Consider the following 6,470-nt stretch of genomic DNA (forward strand, 5'->3'; position numbering starts at 1 on the left):
TTTAAAAAAAAAAAAAATGTATTTATTTTTTTAGCGGCGATCGCAATTTTTTTTCGTGACTGCGACATTATGGCGGACACATCGGACACTTTTGACACATTTTTGGGACCGTCCACATTTATACAGCGATCAATGCTATACAATTGCATTGATTACTGTGTAAATGTGACAGGCAGTGAAGGGGTTAACCACTAGGGGGCGGGGAGGGGTTAATATGTTTCCTAGGGAGTGATTACTAACTGAAGGGGGAGGGGACGCTCAAGGGGAGGAGACCGATCTGTGTTCCACCGTTCTGGGAACACAGATCGCTCTCCTCAGAGCTGACAGGCTGTGGATCTGTGTGTTTACACACACAGATCCACATGCCGGCCCGGTTAACGGGCAATCGCGGGTGCCCGGCGGACATCGCGGCCGCCGGCCGCCGGCCGCCGGCCACACGCACCGGGTCCCGAGGAACGCGGCGGGTGCGCGCGCTCCCGGCGGCGCGCGCGCGCCCCCTAGGCGGCCGGGAATCCCAGGACGTCATATGACGTCCACCCAGGATGGGAGATCCCATCCCAGGACGTCATATGACTATGGGCGGGTAGGGAAGTGGTTAAAGTGATTGTAAAGTCTCGTTTTTATTTTTTAATTTTTTTTTTAAATTAACAAACATGTCATAATTACTTCCTCTGTGCATTGGATCCTCCTCTTCTCAGGTCCCTCTCTGCTGATTGTGGCAGCTTGCTATGAGGGCACCCAAGCCGAGCTGTAGCTCCGTGTGTCCATTCAGACATGGAGCTGCGGTTTGCCCCCTCCCGCTCTCCTGATTGGCTAACTGACTTTGACAGCAGCGGGAGCAAATGGCACCACAGCTGTGTCTCCGCCAATCAGGAGGGAGAGGGACTCATGGACATCTATCGCTAGAGTGGTCACTTGCGCTTTGTGGGGAATATAGACCCCTAGGTGGTTTATTCCAAGGTCAGCTGTACTTAGGATGATCCTCTATGGATGGGAAGAAATAAATGACAGAAGGGGGGCTCTCATAGTGTGAAACCGTAATTTATTAAAATAATTCAAAGTAAAACATATAAGATGCACTCACATGATTTGGTACCTGTGCTTCCAGCTTCCTGATGACGGCCTTTCCTATTCGCTGAAATGCGTTGAGTCTTGATCGCAACACCAGATCCGCCTGAAAAGCGAGTACAGGGGACTGAGCCTCACCGCAACTGAGCGGCATTCCAAAAGAGACTGGCCGGATTACCCTTTATTAAAACACCTGCTGATCACTCTGGGTGCCAGGCACAGGCACCAAATAATGTGAATGCATCTTATATGTTTTACTTTGAATTCTTTTAATAAATTACAGTTTTACACTATGGAAGGCCCCCTTCTGTCATTTTTTTTCTTCCTAAATACAGCTGACCATGGAATAAACCATGTAGGGGTCTATATTCCCCACAAAGCGCAAGTGACCACTCTAGCAATAGGTAGTCAACGTTTAGGGGTGAGTGTACATCCAGGTGGGGCACTTCTGTCTGAACACTGAGCATCGGAGCACCGATTATTTATCTATGCACAAGCACTTTATTTTACAAAGTGGGGCGTTTATAAAAATTGTTATGTTTGATTCACCTATTTATGTTTTAATATGTTTGAACTTTTTATCAACAATTTCATAGTGACGCTAGTCAGCTAACATTTACACTGCTGCTGGAAATTGCTTGTTTATTTGATCCTTTTTTATTTTCTTTGATGCAAAGTTTTTTTGTTTATACTCATGGACATTGCTGGACAGAGATGGGGCTCAGGTAAGTATTAGGGGGGCTGCTGCACACAAACGGTTTTTTATCTTAATACATAGAATGCATTGAGATAAAAAAATACTGTCCCCCTTTAATAAAAGACGCGAAGATTCACTTTGCAAAGAATACCAAATCATATGCAAAAAAAAAAGCTTGCAAATGAAAAGTGGGGTCCCCCAGGGTTCTGTGCTGGGACCAATCCTATTTAATTTATTCATAAACGGCCTGGAGGATGGGATAAACAGTTCAATCTCTGTATTTGCGGATGATACTAAGCTAAGCAGGGCAATAACTTCTCTGCAGGATGTGGAAACCTTGCAAGAAGATCTGAAAAAATTAATGGGGTGGCAATTATGTAAAATAATGCATTTGTGTGGCAAAAATATGAATGCAATCTATACACTGGGGGGAGAACCTCTGGGGGAATCTAGGATGGAAAAGGACCTGGGGGTCCTAGTAGATGATAGGCTCAGCAATGGCATGCAATGCCAAGCTGCTGCAAGCAAAGCCAACAGAATATTGGCATGTATTAAAAAGGGAATTAACTCCAGAGATAAAACGATAATTCTCCCACTCTACAAGACTCTGGTCCGGCCGCACCTAGAGTATGCTGTCCAGTTCTGGGCACCAGTCCTCAGGAAGGATGTACTGGAAATTAAGAGAGTCCAGAGAAGGGCAACAAAGCTAATAAAGGGTCTGGAGGATCTTAGTTATGAGGAAAGGTTACGAGCACTGAACTTCTCTCTGGAGAAGAGACACTTGAGAGGGGATATGATTTCAATTTACAAATACCGTACTGGTGACCCCACAATAGGGATAAAACTTTTTAGCAGAAGGGAGTTTAATTAGACACACGGCCACTCACTAAAATTAGAAGAAAAGAGGTTTAACCTTAAACTGCGTAGAGAGTTCTTACACTGTAAGAGCGGCAAGGATGTGGAACTTCCTTCCACAGGCGGTGGTCTCAGCGGGGAGCATCGATAATTTTAAAAAACTATTAGATGAGCACCTCAAAGACCCCAACATACAGGGATATACAATGTAATACTGACACATAATCACACATAGGTTGGACTTGATGGTGTCTTTTTTTCTACCTCGCCTACTATGTAACTATGATTGGATGATGAAAGTCAGCAGCGCTTTTCCTCATTTTCTAAGCTCTGGAGAAACTGCAATTCCAAAGTGCACAATCTATTTGTTTTTAGTAATTCAATCCCACTGTTTTCTTATCCTCTTTTGCATCTTTCAGACTCTTCCTTCCTGTCCGGACACGCTCTCTCGCAGAGCTGGCTGGCCTTCATTACCCCAGACTGACTTGCTAGACAATGGTGGACTGTCCCCTGTGCAATGTGTGTTTTCTTGACCACTTGTAGTCCTAAACATGCGATAGGGTGACAACACAGGAGCACAACTGGAAGACCGATGTCACCCAATGAAAGAAAGTGCCTTCACAAGAGGATTACAAGGAAATGTTTTAATAAAAGCTGCAGATGTAAGAAAAAATTAAAACAAGTTTTGAAATACCATAAACACATTGAAGCTTATCTGATATTTTGGTAATAGGGTGTCACTAAACCACACGCTGTCAAGTAACTGACATTGGAGTATAGAAATTACTGCGCTACCGGACAAAGGAAGTGAATAGCAGCTAACACTACAACATGACAAGTTGTGAAGGGATATATGTAAAAAGTGCAGCGCTGAAAGGAGTGCATGTATACAAAATACAAATACAATAGTGTCAAAAAATAGGTGAGTAAACACTAATGCAAAAATGTGCAACTTTTAACATGAATGAATATACTCAATAAAGTGCATACATGTTAGACATCCACATAATAAAGTGCATATATGCTAAAGGATTAATTCCCTAAATGACAAAAATGACTTGAGTAATCCAAAAAAGTGTATGATATAAAGGAAAAGTCCACAAATATCCATGTAGGAATAAGCTCACAACACACTATCAAGTGCGAAGGAGTAAGGAAAAGTCAGTGCAGATAAGGATGATAGTGGGCAAGAGACACCCGGGACTGTACATCCACCACCCAAGGAAAGGGGTAGGTACTTCTTATTGGAAGATGTGGATACACACGCCAGCGGCGGTGAGTCTAACTGGCATGGGATGGAAACAGGATCAGGAACCACGGTCTCCAGAAATCCAAGCGACACCCACGAATCTCTCATCCATAAACCGATTGGAAATAGACTCATAAAAAAGAAGGAGAAGGCTTCCACATGATGTAGGTCAAAAAATGTATGCAGGTTTATTTAAAAGGTACTAACATCTGAACGATGTGTACAATAAAAGCAATGTTATCACAAAGCAATATGAACAAGCGCAATGTGCAGAGCTGACAAGCAATAAACTGACGCGTTTCGTCCTAAGGGACTTCAACCCCAGTTTGACTCTCCGCAGCTGGCGTGTGTGTCCACATCTTCTGGTAAGAAGTACCTACCCCTTTCCTTGGGTGGTGGATGCACAGTCCCGGGTGTCTTCTACAGACGGTTGCCCCCTTTCATCCTTATCTGCACTGACTTTTCCTTAATCCTTCACACTTGATAGTGTGTTGTGAGCTTATTCCTATACGGATGTTTGTGGACTAGCCCTTTATATCATACACTTTTTTGGATTACTCAAGTCATTTTTGTCATTTAGGGAATTAATTCTTTAGTACATATGCGCTTTATTATGTTGATGTATAACTTGTATGTACTTTATTGAGTATATTCATTCATGTTAATAGTTGCACATTTTTTACACTATTGTGTTTGTATTTTGCATACATGCACTTCTTCCAGCGCTGCACTTTTTACATATAAGTAACTGAAATACTTCTTCCTAAAATAAAGTGTTTTTCTAAAGTAATACTGAATTAGTTGTTATACTTCCAAAAGATTACACATATGTAGTGAATTTTAGAAATAATGCAATTCTATTATATATATATATATATATATATATATATATATATATATATATATATATATATTTTTTTTTTTTTTTTTTGTAGTGTAAACTATGAACGAGACACACATAAATGAAATATTGCTCCTTGGCTTTGAAAACATTCATGGTTTCAAGCATTTCGTTTTCTTTTGGTTCCTCCTAATTTACATAGTGATCATAACTGGAAATGTGGTCATTATTCTGTTGGTGTTGACCAGTAATCATCTTCGATCTCCTATGTTCTTCTTTCTTGGTCACTTGTCCTTTTCAGATGTGTTGCTGACTTCAAATATTGTTCCAAGCATGCTCCATATAATATCATCAGAGGGCAGTTATGTACTGTACTTCTTGGAAGCTGTATTGCTCAGTTTTACTTGTATGGTTCTGTGATAAGCACAGAGTGTCTTCTCCTCTCAGCCATGTCCTATGACCGCTACCTTGCCATATGTAAGCCATTGCATTACACAACGATTATGGATCTTAATCTCTGTTTTTACCTGGTTGTAGCTTGCTGGTCACTAGGATTTGTTATAACACTCGTCACAGTTTTCTTATTGCAAACATTGTGGTTCTGTGGCCCCAATGTAATTGATCACTTTTTCTGTGACCTTGGCCCCCTACTTGAATTATCTTGTTCAGACGTTTCCATTATTACATTTGATGTGTTCTTCTTTTCTATTCTTTTGACATTTTTACCATTTGTATTTATCACTGTTACCTATGTGTATATTTTTCTGACCATCTTAAAGATAACCTCAGCCACCGGGAGGCAGAAGACATTCTCCACCTGTAGCTCTCATCTGGCTGTTGTATGTACCTACTTTGGGGCACTGTTTGTCATGTATGTGGTTCCCTCAAGAGGACACTCTTTGAACATGAACAAGGTGGTATCTCTGATGTACACTGTGGTCACGCCATTGTTGAACCCCATCATATACAGCTTGAGGAACCAAGTAATTAAATCAGCCATAAGGAAATACCTATCTGTGTGCAGGAAAAGCTGTACATACTGACATTGTAAAAATGCTCTTCTTCCGATCGTGTGTACGGGGCATTAGGACCCTTTTCATACAAGAGATTTAATCAGGTCCAGATATCTGTTTTTTTAGCTGGTCCCAATTAGACTCTTCATTCTCCTCCTTTGGAGTGCCGGATGTAAATTCTCTTGTGTCTGTTAACACCCGGCTACCTCTGGGTCCGATCTGATATGTAAACAAAAAAAAACGGAAGGGGGTCTGTTCTCCTCTGGCTGTCTGGATTGGCCTGGAATGGTCCGTTTACATCAGGCTGCCCATAGAGCCGAGCAGGCTGTATCTGTGTCTGCTCTGCATAAGGAGAGCGGGCACGGACCTGTCATCCGCCCACACGGCTCAGCTCAGCAGGGGATCAGCAGACAGATCCCCTGCTGAGCAAAAATTGATCCTGCCCATGTGAAAGGATCCTTAGAGACTGGACTAGGTAGCACCAGTAATGGGTCTGATTGGATAAAGGTGAGTGATTACCATGAAGGAGAGAGACATTAGCTAGGCAGTGCACCTGGGTAAGCAATTGCTGCTGAAGCAGCTGATAGTGGAGGCCCTCTAAGATAACAATCAGGTAGATTCTTACTAGTATTCCTATCATTATTATTATTATTGTTATTACTATTATTATACAGGATTTATATAGCACCAACAGTTTGTGCAGCACTTTACATGAGGGCAGACAGTACAGTTACAATACAATTCAAT

The 6,470-nt window shown here is 41.9% G+C and overlaps 1 pseudogene; it reads left to right on the forward strand.

Annotated features, from left to right (window-relative positions):
* Window positions 1-4,812: 4,812 nt before the first annotated feature.
* On the forward strand, window positions 4,813-5,753 carry LOC141134185 (olfactory receptor 6B1-like; annotated as a pseudogene).
* The last annotated feature ends 717 nt before the right edge of the window (window positions 5,754-6,470 follow it).

Source organism: Aquarana catesbeiana, linkage group LG03 (assembly GCF_042186555.1).
Source record: "Aquarana catesbeiana isolate 2022-GZ linkage group LG03, ASM4218655v1, whole genome shotgun sequence".
In the NCBI taxonomy this organism is placed as follows: domain Eukaryota; kingdom Metazoa; phylum Chordata; class Amphibia; order Anura; family Ranidae; genus Aquarana; species Aquarana catesbeiana.